A 15,777-nucleotide genomic window follows, 5' to 3' on the forward strand; every position below is an offset into this window, starting at 1 on the left:
GAAGTGGAACGGACCTGCTGGAAAAAAAAAACATACACTTTCATTACTGAGATCTCTGCTATACGGTAACCTTTTAGCTATATTGTCCTTATTGATTCTGTCTGCACAGCGAGCACAGCATGGCAACGAAGAGAAATTGCCGGGTGTGAGGTGAAAGGAAAATGGTCTGGCCAGGGGTCTGCTGTTGGCATTTAAGCCACTGCAAGATTCAGGTGTTAATTGGCCTGACAGGCATATCTGAGGAAGCAGAACCACAACCTTTGTGGCTTAGAAGCTTGTGCCTGGGTCCTCTGGAGCAGTTTCTGGGTCTAGAAAGGTGGCCATCTTCCCCTTTACAGCATTCAGTTGTAAGACAAAGGATTGGGCTGTGATTGGGGTTCACAACCCACCTGGGCCTCAACCCAGAACAATTCCATAGAGTCTCCGGCAGCTGAGACTGGGCCTTAGTATGGTTAAACATTTTCCCCAGGTGATGCAAATACCATTGCTATGATTGTGAGTATCAGTCAACTCCATGATCTTGAAGATCTTCTCTGGACAGCTCAACTCTATGAGGAGGGGCACAGGGAGAAGATTCTTTTGTTAGACAGAGCGTCTCACTATGTTGTTCTGGCTGGTCTCGAACTCTTGGGCTCTAGCTGTCCTGCTGCTTGAGCCTCCAAGGTCGCTGGGATTCCATGTGTGAGGCACCATGCTTAGTTCTCGGTAGAATATTCTTAAGGAAGTTTGACTTACAGGTCGTGGGAGAATATGGATGCTCAATGGAAGTTCAAAGAGTGCTTCTTCTTCCACTAATTATTTGCTGTGAGCTGGGAGGGATTAGATTTAGGCTATCTAATCCTAAATCACTTAAGGCCTGTGCCAGCTGTGGAACTATCCAGAGGTGCCTCCTGCACAGGACTTTGTCAGCTCCTAGGCCCTGAAAGGGTGGAGATAGTAGAGAAGTCTTTTGAAGTTGCCTCTGTCCTCTTGACCCCCATGTCAGTCTGTCAGCCATCCATTTGGACACAGAGGCAAACAATACTATTTCTTCTTTTTTCCATGCAATAGCTAGATTAACATAGGGAAGAAATAATCTGATGAAAGGGAAATTGTAGACCGTTTTTTACATGAATATCTCAATAGATGCAGAAAAAGCTTTCAATAATATCCCTCGTGATTAAAACAAAAACCCTGAATAAACTAGGCATTGAAGGAACACACCTCAACATCATAAGAGCCATCTATGGCAGACCCATAGCCAACATTCTCACTGAAAGGGCAAAAACTGGAAGCATCCCTTTGAGAACGCAAACAAGAAACGGATGCCCTCTCTCACTACTTTTATTCAACATGGTACTGGAAGTCCTTGCCAGAGCAATTAGGCAAGATAAAGAACTAAAAGGTATCCAAACAGGAAAAGAAGTCATCAAACTATCTCTCTTCACTGATTATATGCTTCTATACCTAGGAAACACTAAGCACTCTGCCAAAAGACTCCTGGAACTGATAAATGACTTCAGTAAAATTTCAGGATACAAAATCAATGTACAAAAATCAGTAACATTTCTATACATCAGTAACAGTCAAGCCAAGTAAGAGCCAAATCAAGAATGCAATTCCATTTACAATGGTCATAAAATACCTAGGTAGGCCGGGCGCGGTGGCTCAAGCCTGTAATCCCAGCACTTTGGGAGGCCGAGGCGGGCGGATCACAAGGTCAGGAGATCGAGACCATCCTGGCTAACACAGTGAAACCCCGTCTCTACTAAAAAGTACAAAAAACTAGCCGGGCGAGGTGGCGGGCGCCTGTAGTCCCAGCTACTCGGGAGGCTGAGGCAGGAGAATGGCGTGAACCCGGGAGACAGAGCTTGCAGTGAGCTGAGATCCGGCCACTGCACTCCAGCTTGGGCGACAGAGCGAGACTCCATCTCAAAAAAAATAAAATAAAATAAAATAAAATAAAATACCTAGGTATACACCTAACCAAGGAGGTAGAAGATCTCCACAAAGAGAATTACAAAACACTGCCGAAAGAAATCAGAGATGACACAAACAACTGGAAAGACGTCTCATGCTCATGGATCAGAAAAATCAATATTGTTAAAATGGCCATACTGCTCAAAGCAGTTCACATATTCAATGCTATTCTTATCAAGCTACCAATATCACTTTTTATACAACTAGAAAAAAGTATTCTAAAATTCATATGGAATCAAAAAAGAGCCCAAATCACCAAAGCAATCCTAAACCAGTTCACGCTTGTAATCCTAGCACTTGGGAGGCTGAGGTAGAAGGATGCCTTGAGGTCAGGGTTCAAAATCGTCTGGTCAGCGTAACAAGACATCATCTCTACAAAAGAAACACAAATAAAAGGATTAACCAGATATGGTGGCATGTACATATAGTCCTAGCTACAGAGGAGGCTGAGGCTGGAGCATCACTTGAGCCCAAGGCTTTGAGGCTGCAGTGAGCCATGATCACGCCACTGTACTCCAACTTGGGCAACAGCAAGAACAAAGCAAGAAGGCATCATGTTACCCAACTTAAAATTATGCTATAAGGCTACAGAAACCAAAACAGCGTACTGTTGTTACAAAAACAGACACATAGACCAATGGGATAGAATACAGAACCGAGAGATAAAGCCACACACCTACACACAGCCATCTGATCAACAAAGCTGAATAAAACAAGCAATGGGGAAAGGGCTCCCTGTTCAATAAATGGTGCTGGGAGAGCTGGCGAGCTGCATACAGAAGAATGAAATCGGAGCCCTACTTTTCCCCATATATAAAAATTAACTCAAGATGTGTTAAATATTTAAATATAAGACCTCAAACTAGAAGGATCCGAGAAGAAAACCTAGGAAACACCCCTCTGGACGTTGGTCTTGTGAGAGAATCCATGATGAAGTCCTCAAAAGCAATGGTTACAAAAACAAAAATTGACAAGTGGAACCTAATTAAAGAATTTCTGCACAGCCAAAGAAACTATCAACAGAGTAAACGGACAGCCTCCAGTATGGAAGAAAATATTTGCAAACTAGACATCCAACAAAAGTCTAATATCCAGAATCTATAAGGAACTTAAGCAAATGAGCAGACAAAAAGCAACCCAATTTAAAAAAGATGGAAAGAAACAGATACTTCTCGAAGACATCCATGTAGCCAACAAACATATGAAAAAAACATGCACTGAACATCCCTAATCATCAGAGAAATGCAAATCAAAACCACAATGAGCTACCATCTTACACCACACCACTCAGAATGGCTGTTACTAAAAAGTCCAAAAACAGTAGATGCTGGCAAGACAGTGGAGAAAAGAGAGTGCTTATACACTGTTGTTGGGAATGTAAATTAGTTCAGCCATGGTGGAAAGCAGTTTGGAGATTTCTCAAAGAACTTAAAGCAGAACTACCATTGACTCAGCAATCCCATTATTGGGTATATACCCAAAAGAAAAGAAATCATTCTACCAAAAAGACACATGTGCTTATATGTTCATTGCAGCACCATTCACAGTAGCAAAGACATGCAGTCAACCTAGGTCCCTATCAATGGTGGTCTGGATAAAGAAAATGTTGTATATGTACACCACAGAATGCTACCCAGCCATAAAAAAGAAAGAAATCATGTTCCTTGCAGCAACATGGATGCAGTTGGAAGCCATTATCCTATATTATCCTGTAATACAGGAACAGAATACCAAATACCACATGTTGTCACTTATAAGAAGGAGCTAGATAATGAGTAATCATGGATGTAGATGTGGCAACAAAAGATACTGGAGACTCCCATAGGGGAAAGGGAGGGAGAGGGGCAAGGGTTGAAAAGCTGTAGTGTACGTACTACTATGCTTGCTACCTAGGTGACAGGATCAGTCATACCCCTAACCTCAGCATCATGCAATATATCCAGGTAATAAATCTGTACATGTATCCCCTGGATCTAAAATAAAAGTTGAAATTATATTTTTTAAAAAGACTGCTATGAAGTCCCAGCCGTCCCTCACATCCTAAAGACCACATGTATAAGAGGTGCTGGCTGGAGAATTTGTGAAGAGGAATTTAAATGAGAAAAAGTTTCGGGGAGAGGCAGACCTGGAAATGAATCCTAGCTTTCGCCTTCAGTTGGTTTTGTCATTTTGGGCAACCTACTTAGCTGGAATTGCACTTTCCTCTTCTATGTAGTGGGTGTAATGAGGCTAAAGGGAAAGATTTCTGTTTTCCCAGTGGTTCCCTAGATATAATTTCATTTAACAATCAGAGATAATCTATGATAGAGTGCATAGCACCTTTTAAGTATTCAATAAACAGTAGATATTATCATTATTATACAGCTAATCCCCCATCTACTTATCTGTCCTTTCCCTTCACATAGCCAAATTCTTCCTGCCTCACCTTACTGTACTTCTAGGGCCAGTGCCACAGATGTCTTTTGTAAGCCTAAAGTTTTAGCCTTGGGGAAAATCATGAAGCTGTAAGAAATGTGGACACCTCAGGAGTGCCAAACCCAGGGTCAGATTCCTAGCCTGGAGAGGCCGTTTTGGTGCTGTCTTTTTCTCCTGTACAATCTGTTATCTCCCTACTCCAGCTACCAGTATTTTTTACTTAGATATGTTTTTCTGAAATCTCCTCCGTAAAGCATCATTCCAAGCAAAAGAAATTAAGATGACAAATACTTCAGAGAGCATCATTCACATATTAGTGTGAACCGGTTAATCTGAGGGTTTGCTGTATCAACCCATCTCAGAAAATGGGAATTTAGGACATAGTATTCGAAGGGGAAGGAGATAGGAAAATAATTTCCCTAAAGTGATTTAGGAGCTTGTAATCCTCTATAGTGATGGAATAAGTCTGGGTGAAACCTTGGACTTATTCAATAGACTAATTCCTAACAGTTCCCTGGGTGAACCTGGGGAAAGAGCTGTTAGGAATTAGCGTAGGGATACAGAAGTGAGGAAAAAAAACAAGTACATGCAAATTACAAATTATAACCCTCATTTTATGGCTTGTCACTTGCCACATGCATGCAAAAGGAGAGAGAAACTGTGGATCCTCTCTGTCCTCCTTTCCCTCATGTTCTCAGGATCCAGACCTGAGGCTGGTATGTCTTAAGTCCATGTTGAGGGCCTGGCCTGCTGTCGCAGGGCTGTTCGCCACATGCCTTCTGTGGGATGCACCTAATGTCAACCAGGTTCAAAGAGGCTTTGGGAACAAGTCTGTTGAATTGGGGTTTATGATGGCTTATATTTTCACTTCATTTGTTTAAATGAATAGCCAAAAATCTCATTCATGATGGTTCCATTGTTTTGTAACAAACAGCTCTCAAGTTCCCACTAACAACCTTCTTATTACAAAATGTACAGGTGCTTTTTTCTGTGTTTTATTTGGTAGGTTTTCCACCTCAGCCCCTAATAAATTTTGTTCCACATTAAATTAATAAATTAGCACAGGAAACTCATTTCTCCCCATTAAGGCCAAGCCTATCCCTTGGTCTGAATTAATAAGCTTCTGCTATAAGTGATAATCTGAATACAATTCCTGTCCTGCTACAACCTTTTTTATTGTGCTTATAAAAATAATTTGTAAACATACCCTTAAGATATAAAATAGGTTCTATTTCTCTTGGGTCACTATATTTAATTATTCTAACCCTACTGTTATTGTGTTTTTCTTTTCTGTGCATTTTTATTACCTGTTTTTTTCTTCTGAGCTTTTGAACATCACCACTGGGGAATTGGTAGTGAAAATGGACACAGTCATAATAAATATGTGTTTTACAGTTTACAGGGTACTCTTGCAGCATCATCTCATTTGAACCTCATATTAACCTTTTGAAATAGAGAGGGCAGAAAGTGCAAGTTCACCTCTCTGGTGAAGAACCTGAGTTTGACACAGGCAGTTGACTTTCTCAGGTCATACAGTGAGTCAGGCTGGGAGTGGACTTGATCTTTTAATTCCAAGTCCCATATCTTAGAAGTATGGCATTAATTACTTTCTACACCAGTGACTCTCAAATTTGACTGTGCCTTGGAATCATCCGGAGAGTTAAAAACAAAACAAAACAAAAACACTAATGTGCTGGTTCCACCCTAAGGATCCTGATTTAATCGGTCTGGGATGTGACCTGAGCATGAGGATTTTTTAAATTTCCGCAGGCCTATTCTGATATGCAGCCCGGGTTAAGAATCTTTATGGACTAGGCGCAGTGGCTCACACCTGTAGTCCCAGCACTTTGGGAGGCTGAAACGGGTATCTTAGTTGAGTCCTGGAGTTCCAGACCAGCCTGAGCAACATGGTGAAACCCTGTCTCTACAAAAAATACAAAAAATTAGCTGGGCATGGTGATGCATGCCTGTAGTCTCAGCTACCTGGGAGGCTGAGGTGGGAGGATCACCTGAGCCTGGGAGGTCCAGGCTAGAGTGAGCCACGATGGCCCCACTGTACTCCAGTCTGGGCGACACAGACCCTAAAAAAGAAAAGAAAAGAAAGGAAATCACTGTACTGCAAGGCATTAGGCTTGACTGTATGTTTCTCTTTTCTTGCTCACCATGTGAAAGCTTCCTGTGGCTGTGGTCTCATTTTCACTAACCCACCACCAGCCTCTATCCTAGAGTGGCCAGCCTATGCATTCTGCATAGGAGACATACAAAGCTTCTGGGGAAGATGGGAGTCGAGTTGGTCTTTGAAAGTGGGTAAAATTCAGGTAAATGGGAATATCCTTTGGTCTGTGGGTTCTCTGATAAGAGACAGCAGAGGGTTATGGGCACTGTGATGCAAGAAAGCAGAGGACTATGGGTATCCTGGTGAAAGGAAGCAGAGAATGTTGGATAAGTTTAAAGCCTTCAGAGGCCAACAGCCTAGATTCAGATCATCACTGAGCAGCCACTCACAAGCGGCCTGATGTTTGGGGAGTTACTTAACCTCTCAGGGCTCTGAGGAGTTCACTCCCAGCAATGTTTGAAGCATGGGTTGGTAGGAAGCTCGTTGCTGGGGAGGAAGTGGACATGGGGCAGAGAGGTCAGTGGGTCACTCAGAAAAGTGACTAGGGCATGGGGTGGGCCCTATTCAGAGACCCTAGACTGGACTGGGTGGGTGAGAACTAGCAGAGGTGTCTGAGGAAGCAGAGTGTGGAGGAAAACCCTGCTGCTGGAAAATCCTTCGTAGAAATAGAAAATCATTTCATCTGCATTAGTAGGAGGACATTATGGCCTAAATGAAAAAAAGACAGGACTCTAAATTTGCCCTAGTTAGTGGTACCTGCTAACTGAGCTTGAGGCCTATTTTCCTTTTTAAGAAGTTGAACAATTAGCATATGTTAGACAGTTACCAAACTGAGACTTTTTTCTTGACATAATGACAGGCCCTGGAAATTCAGTGGAAGCTTGGCAGAGAGGATGTGGGCAGCCAGTCCCCAGGGCTGATTCTCACAGCGAACCCCTCTCAGCCCCACAAGTTCAAAGCATTATGCATAGAGCTGAGTTTCTAGAGTGGCCTGAACCATAATTGCTTCTGACTCTCCCATCAGTGTCTGGCATAATCTTTGACACACAGGAGTGCTATGTTTGCTGGGTTGAAAGAGAGACGGAGAACCGGGCAGCATCCTTACAGCTTAGTGGGAGTTATTGCCAGAATGCTTCAAGGTTGTTGTGGGCAGGAGTCTATAAAGTGATCATCCAGGATCTTAGAGATGAGGTCTGCTTCAGAGAGGTTGGATAATCTCATATTTATTTGTGTAGCCAAGACAGGCCGTGTTTACCAACTATTGTCATACTGATGTGCACTGTGTGGCCAGCATCTGTCTGGTTTCTAAGGAAAGAGCTGTGGTGTGACACAGGCGGGTCAGTCACCATGTGGGGTGAACAGGATGGTTAACAGTCTTAGGTGCTCAGGAGGAGGAATAGAAGGCAAGACAGGTAATTTGAAGTCACTGACTCTCAGAGCTAAACGTTACCTCCGGCATCCAACCGCCTCATTTTGCCTGTGAGGAAATGATGTCACAGATATCCCAGTAGCTTTACCAAAGTCATACCACCCACGCGTGGCAGACCTGGAACCAGCATCCATCTCAGTGGATAGTTTTCTACTTCCCTCTCCCTATGATTGTGGCAACAGATGTACTTGGTTGCCTAACACTAAGATGGCTTGGTGAAATCTAGAAGACTATTTAGTTGGAATAATTTGGAGGAGCCTTTCCGGGAGAGCCATTTATCATGAGAACCACAGCTTGGCCAGTTTGTTATTCTTTAAACGCAGAGATTTTGCATTAAGAAACTGGTTACCCAAGTTTTGGATGCACTGTTCTATTGCTTTTTCACATACATATTCTGACTTTTCTAATTGCTTTGAGGATCATACTTATTTCCTGCTAATTTATCTAAATTTCCTTTCCTCTCTTACCAAGATGAATCATCTGGCAGGATTACAGCTGTCTTCGCCAAGTAGCTCTTTGCCTGTCTACTCCCACTGAGGCTGTGAGTGGTTTGTCAGAATGTACATCCCACTGTGTGACAAAGAAGCACCTCAAGTGATAGCTTCCTGCCACTTTCAGGGGTTGGGGTAAAAATATAGTTTTAACATCAAAAAGTACACCAGGACAGTATTACTAGCAAAAATGTCCTCAGTACCAATCTTCAAGGAATTCAGCCCTACCCTATGCACTGAGTTTTGCCTGACTAGAGACAGCAGGTACTAGAAGTGTAGCCTTCTTGCTTTATCCTTAAGTTCCATTTAGGTGCAAATAGGTGGAGCTTCTCTCTTTTCTGACATGAACCCCCAAGAGAATGAACTATGTAATTTATCTCTGACTTTCAAAAGTCGTGTAGTTAATGCATCTTATTCAAGCTCTTCTTTTAGGTAACCCCAGAATGGAAGAAGGTGGGAGGAATAGAGTACCTTGATTGGGAGTTGGTCTCTGAGTCTCCAGAAATTCCCAGGGCATCTTAGGGCAGAAAACTATTTATGGCTTAAAAGTTGATTTGCTCCTATGTGAGAAGATGCATGTGGCAGAGGGTGTCATTTAAAGGATAAGCGTGCAAAATCTCATTTTCTAAGAGAGAAAATCAATTCAGTGCTGCTTTTATCTTCTGTGCAAATATCCTATTGGTTTTTTGCTTTATGTCTATGATGCCAAAATACTTGTTTAAAAAATGTTTTCTATTGAAAATACTTAGGAATAGTTAACTAGTTCAGCAATACTCTTACTCCCAGTATCATCAGAGGTAAAGCATCAGCATATTCACCAACATTGAACATTTACTGAATGCCTTCTGTGTTGTGCAGTATGTGGTGATGGGGATGTCATATAGAAAATGTTATTCCAGCCTCTGAGAGTCTTACATTATAACTGTGACCTGGTGAATTGCATACAGTATCTACTTACTGAACTTGGACTGAGAAGTTCCCTTCTCCATAGGAGCTATGTATTATTATTATTATTATTATTATTTCATTTAAACACTTAAAGAATTATTTCTTTATAGAAGCAGTTGCTTTTTAATCAGTTCATTTTAATAAGCTTAGAAGATATTTAACTATTTATTTGCGAGCAATTGCCACACACACAAAAATGGTATGATATTGACCACGTTTTCTAAAACAAAAATTTGAGTGCCTTGGTCATCTGGAGAACAGCTAGATAGATGTTTTTTTATTTTGTTTTAAATTTTTTAATTGAAAAATAAAATTGTGTATATATTATGATATATAACATGATGTTTTAATACACGCACATTGTGAATGGCTAGATCAAGCTAATTAACGTATGCATTACCTCACATACTTATCATTTTTTGTGGTGAGAACACTTAAAATCTATGCCTTTGGCAATTTTCAAGTATACATTTTTGTTAAGTATACTTAACTCTTTTTTTTTTTTTTTTTTTTTTGGAGATGGAGTCTCGCTCTGTTGCCCAGGCCAGAGTGCAGTGGCGCGATCTCGGCTCAGTGCCACCTCCGCCTCCCAGGTTCAAGCAATTTTCCTGCTTAGCCTCCCGAGTAGCTGGGATTACAGGTGCATGCCACCGTGCCCGGCTAATTTTTTGTATTTTCAGTAGAGATGGGGTTTCACCATGTTGGCCAAGTTGGTCTTGAACTCCTGACCTCGTGATCCACCCACCTCAGCCTCCCAAAGTGCTGGGATTACAGGTGTGAGCCACCGCACCGCGCCTGGTCTCCTATCTGAATGAAATTCTGTATCCCTTGACCAATATCTCCCCAACCCCTGCTTCTACCCAAACCCTTAGTAATTGCTAGTCTATTCTCTGATTCTGAGTTCATCTTCTTTAGATTCCACATGTAGTTGAGATCATGTGATATTTGTCTTTCTGTGCCTGGCTTATTTCACTTAACATAATGTCCTCCAGGTTCATCCATTTTGTGACAAAACAGGTAGGAAAATTTTATGTTGGCTTAAATTTATTTTGATTAAAATTCTATCGGGGAATCTCAGACACATGGCTGCTGCAGCTGAGTACAATAGACAGCAGTACTCTAGCCACCCACCTACCATTTACAACTCAGTGACTGGGATGTCACTGCCTTCTGGGATGGCCCTTGCTCAGTCCCTGAGCTCAGCTTCCCTGTGAAAGCCCTTTGGCTTCCCTACCCTGTGAATTCCTTCAGAAAACAGGTAAAGGGGGATTGAATTTGAATTGCAAATTTCAACCTTAAGTTATGAGGGTTTTTTTGTTTTTTGTTTTTTTCCTGATTCTAAGCATTTAAGTATAACTATTACCCACTGAAATTCCCTATCTACATGGCATTCTTACCTTCTTTTTTTGGTTATACTCAGACAACTATCCATGGGCTACAAGGACATAATTTCTGTTATTAGTCTTCTTAGATGTCCAGCCACCTGGAGCATACCTTTAAAGAAAGTCTAGGGGGACTTTTCACACCATTCTCTTCCACAGTAGAGTTTCCCTTTATGTAAAGTGGCTTTAGAATTGAAGCTATGTTTTTAGGGAAATAAATGTTGCTGATAGATGGAGCAGGCAGTAAAAGCATCATCTGAAAATTTATTAGTGTAACTCCACGGATCTGTTCAATATAGAAGATGGTCGGCAATGTTGAGGAGGGTTTTGAGTGAAGAGTAATGTGGAGGAGATGTGGATTGATATGTCAATGGTTGTGGGTTCATATTAGAGACATAAAGAAAACACTTTGTTCTCTTATCCATCATACACATTTAATCTTGGGGATTTTACCATGTGCTTAGTTCACTTTGTAAGTCAAATCCAGAGATGAAAAAGAAGAGTTTTATATGTTTTGCCTGACAGTAGTAATGTTAAACTGTGAACAAATTGGGATGTTCTTTTAAAATCTGTGATTTATCTGACGCTATTTTTCCCTCTTTAAAATTTAGTATGCTTGTGCTGAACAAAAGCTGCTAGCAATCCCTGGGAACGTTGTTATGGTATTTGCTGAAGTGCTATCTAAAGTGACAATATATTTTGCACACCCTCCCCACCACCAGAAAACAAATGAGTAAATAAATCACAGAAGCTGAAGCAACCAGGGCACGCTGCAGCGGCTGTCAGCCAGACGGCTGGCCTCTCTGCATTTCCGTTTAGCTCCTGTTATGGTGCGTGTTTATGTTTTGAACTAATTGAGTCATCATTAACTATGGAAGTGCTAGTGGTTTGTTAAACTATTCTGCTGGTAGTCATCTGAGGCCAGACCTGACATGTCTGATATAAACACCAACTCTGTAGAGGAATGGCCTGGGAGCCTTGGGAGAAACGCTGCCCGTAGCATGGTTCACGGTTGGCTAAAGATCACAGATTCTCAGATAGAATTACTACCATTAGGGATAGATCTGTACATGCATGGCAAAGTCCAAAAGAGGTCACCGAGTCTGTGGAAAGAGCATGACATCCAAAATCAGAACTGTATTTAAATTCTGGCTCTGCCACTTACTGTTAAACAGATCACCTAACAACCCATTGGAGGCTGTTTCCTTGTCTGTAAAGGGAGTTCAGAATATTTGCCCTATATCGCCCTTGCCGTATGTAAAATGGTATGTCTGAACTCACTTGGTTTAACCCTGAGATGTTATACAAATATGAATCGTTATTTATTATGTCTTTTGTGTTCTGGAAAGAGCCTGATCTCTGCCTCATATGAACAGTCCTAAATTATAGCTTTTTATATTTTTGCTCTGAATTAGTAGGTAGATTTGACACATGGTTAGATACTCAAAATGAACAAGTTCTGTTTTAACTTCTACAACTGACTAGTTCCTAAAGTTGGATATTTCTTCCTATCCCCGTAATTTCATTTTGCCATCAAGTTAAAAAACTGTAAGTACTTTAGAGTTTTTCCCCCTACAGTGCTAAGATTTAAGGATAGTCCCCATCAGAAACGTAATGAATGAGTTGGAAACAGAGGGTAACTGTTATTACCATCAGGATACGTGCAGTGTTACTACACGGATGCTTTGTGTCCACCGTCGGAGTTAAAAATAATAATAATAAAAATAGATGAGTGAATTGTCTTAATTTTTTTAAGGCCTTGCAACCAGGAGCCACTTGGGATTATTCTTCCCATAAGCAAATGCCATTAGTAAGGGCTCATATTAGGCATGATTTTTGGAAAGGGTTAGGAATATCTTTCACTAAACTCTCACTGGCCTGTTGTTTCTTACAGGTAGCTTTAACCTTAGGGCCCAAGACAAGTACACAGCAAAAAGAGAAAGACTTTTTTTTTTTTTTTTTTTTTCCCCAAGAAGGTGAGGAAATGGGAAGATAGAAATACACTTCTGGAAAAGAAGCACAGAAGTTTTATTATTCAGGGAATCTTCTAGGCAGATCTAATCTTAATGAAATTATGTATTAAAAACCCCTGAACTTCAGCAGTGTTTTAAGTATTTATCCTTCAAAGTTGAGTTTTTACAGATGATCAGAGTTGTGTAAATTTAAAGCGAGAAGAGACCTTTGAGTGAGTCTATGTTTGTGCATTTTATTTTATGGATGAAGAAATTGAGGGACAGAGAATTTATGTGATAACTAAAATTACACAGCTGGCTAGTGGCAGAGCTAGGAGGGAATGCAGATTTCTTACTTCTACTTGTTCTAAGGCTTATTAAAAATGGGGCTAGATGTCTCTACCCTGGAGAAGAACAGACTTTTAGATCCTAGTGAGATGGTGCTTGATGATCCTCAAGAAGGTTGACTGTCAAATAAAATACCAAGATATGTCCGAATGTGATGTTTACTGCGTAGCCTTCTGCCATAATTTGGGATTCTTCAGTTATCTTCACCGTCCTGGAGTCACAGTCCTAGAGTCACTCCCCGAGTGATGGTGTAGAAGGCAGAAGGGTCACCGTGTTGAGGTTAGACCTTTGTACACAAAACTAGGCAACCATATCCACCTAGTGGAACTGAGTATTGGGGTTGGGATGAAAATGCTCCAACTTTTCTTCTTACTTTTCTTATGACAGAAATTGTGAACCTATTGTGACAACAAATTGCCACTCTTCTACCTCATTTGGGACACTGATGGGCAGATTTCTCTATTTAATTAAAACAAGGGGCAAGCAGGCATTGGTTTTAAATTACTAAGCCCTAAGGCTTTTTTTTTTTTTTTTTTTTTTTTTGAGATGGACTCTTGCTGTGTCACCAGGCTGGAGTGCAGTGGTGCAATACTGGCTCACTGCAACCTCCACCCCCCGGGTTCAAGTGATTCTCCCACCTCAGCCTCCCAAGTAGCTGGGACTACATACAGGCGCATGCCACCACACCCAGCTAATTTTTGTGTTTTTTTAGTAGAGATGGGATTTCACCATGTTGGCCAGGATGGTCTCGATCTCTAGACCTCGTGATCCACCCGCCTCAGCCTCCCAAAGTGCTGGGATTACAGGCGTGAGCCACCATGCCTGGCCAATTTTTGTATTTTTTTAATAGAGACAGGGTTTCACCATGGTGGCCAGGATAGTCTCGATCTCTTGACCTCGTGATCCACCTGCTTCAGCCTTCCAAAGTGCTGGGATTACAGGTGTGAGCCACCACGCCCAGCCTAAATTACTGAGGCTTTCTACGCAAGAGAGTTGTAGGCATATGTTTCCCTTGATTGTTGCAAACATAGAACCTGTCTCTTGGAGCCTCAATGCCCTTTACTCTAGAAGCCACTGAAAGTAGTGACAGGCTGTTAATGCCATCTGCTTCTATGAAAAGGAACAGTCGTAACATAGTGGGCCCTAGAGTCTCAGAACTCAAATATAAATTTTGAGGGGTCTCTCATCACTCGAAGGTAGAGTAGTTTGCATAGGACATCTATTACTGAAGGAGGATTAGCAAGCTATAGGTAAATGTGTATCAGTTTGTTTGGTTACACCTACTGTTCCAGTGTACTATTCATAGCCACACCCACTCTTACTCTCCAGTGAATGTTGCTTTGGATGATTAATTATCTGCTCATGTTACTTATTAATAATAGAAATTAAATCAAATGTGCCACCTCAAAAGCTTATCTAAAGTAAAAGTGATTTATGTTCTATGCTCAAGTGTCTTTGTCCAGAGGCACTTAATCTTGGATTAGAATTACCTGTAGTGTTCTCTAAAATGAAAGATTCCTGGCCCCACTCCCAGGTATTGTGAGTCACTAGGGCCAGAGGGCACCAAGGAATCTGCATTTTAAACAAGCAGCATTTCTTCTCCTCCCCTAGCCCCTGTCAACTCTGATGCTGGTGGCTGATGACCCACTCTATGAGAAACATTGAAATAAGGAAATGCTGGTTGTCACTATTAGAGGAAGGGCATACTAAAGAATTAGAATTGTGGACCGCCTTACAAACTGTGGGTTCTCAGTTTGTGGGACTGTTGTTTTAACAACGGTTCTTTCATCTCCTGCTTAGCCTATTGCAGCAGCATCTTGTTTTTCTGACATGTGTTAACTTCCCCAACCCATTCACGCTGTATGAGAGAGAGATTTCAGAACTCAAATCTGACCATGTTACCCTCACTGCTACCATACTTGAAAATAGTCAGTGGCGTTCCGTTCAATGGCCTCTCATTTTCCTGAGGGTAAAGACAAAACTCCTTGACAAGTGGCCTGGCCCCATCTGCCCATCCAGCCTCATCTCCCTCCCCAGAAACCCTGGCCTACTTTCGGACTTCTCAGTTGCCCTCTCCTCTTCTCATATCATGGTTATTTCCTGGTTAACTCTCACTGTGCCTTCGGATCTCGCCTCAATCTGGAAAACCTCTCCCAACCTCTCATTTATATCACTCTATTATCTATTCTCAAAGCACCTTGAAACTCTTCCTCACAGCACACACTACAGTGCTATTTTATGTTTGCTTCTGATATTTTGATGAATCGCTATCTTCCGCAAGACTGTAAGCTCCATGAGAACGGGGGCCACACGTGTTTTTATTCACTTTTGTATGCCTGGCATCTTCCTCAGTGCCTAGCATATAGGAACTGCTCAGCAAATATTAAATGAATAGCTTGATTAATGAATTACAGAATAACCTTATGGAACATTGATTGAGTCCTCCTGTGTCCTGGAATGGGGAAAGCCGTGACTAGAAGATGAAGAAGTCACATTTACACATTTTGGGGAAGGGTATAGACTGAGCAGCAGCTGGCCATCCATGAAGAGCCATGCTGCCCTCTCTTTGGACTAACCGGGCTTCCTGGGATGCCATCTGAGTTCAGTTGATGCATTCCAGAGCTTTGTGTTGATTGATGTTATTTTACGTAGGCCTGATGATGTTGCCTGCTTGAGAACAAAAGATGAGTGCTCCCCTAAATGTGAATCATTCCCCTGGTTACGTAACACTTAGAGA

At 41.6% G+C, this 15,777-nt stretch overlaps 1 protein-coding gene across 3 annotated transcripts in view; it reads left to right on the top strand.

Annotated features, from left to right (window-relative positions):
- NCKAP5 (NCK associated protein 5) overlaps positions 1 to 15,777 on the top strand; it is an 881,023-nt gene that overhangs the window by 555,301 nt on the left and 309,945 nt on the right. The window lies entirely within an intron of this gene.

The sequence above is a fragment of the Trachypithecus francoisi genome, unplaced genomic scaffold, assembly GCF_009764315.1.
Source record: "Trachypithecus francoisi isolate TF-2019V2 unplaced genomic scaffold, Tfra_2.0 Lachesis_group13, whole genome shotgun sequence".
Classification (NCBI taxonomy): domain Eukaryota; kingdom Metazoa; phylum Chordata; class Mammalia; order Primates; family Cercopithecidae; genus Trachypithecus; species Trachypithecus francoisi.